This window comes from Salmo trutta, chromosome 37 (genome assembly GCF_901001165.1).
Source record: "Salmo trutta chromosome 37, fSalTru1.1, whole genome shotgun sequence".
Lineage (NCBI taxonomy): Eukaryota > Metazoa > Chordata > Actinopteri > Salmoniformes > Salmonidae > Salmo > Salmo trutta.
Genome location: NC_042993.1, coordinates 9,630,233 through 9,630,463, shown reverse-complemented (window position 1 = coordinate 9,630,463; position 231 = coordinate 9,630,233).

Below are 231 nucleotides of genomic sequence, written 5' to 3'. Positions count from 1 at the left end.
ACTGTCTCTTCCTTTCTGTTAATCACTCTCTCTACCTCTTCCCTCTCTCCCACTGTCTCTTCCTTTCTGTTAATCACTCTCTCTACCTCTTCCCTCTCTCCCACTGTCTCTTCCTTTCTGTTAATCACTCTCTCTACCTCTTCCCTCTCTCCCACTGTCTCTTCCTTTCTGTTAATCACTCTCTACCCTTCCCTCTCATCCCACTGTCTCTCCTTTGTTATCACTTCTCTA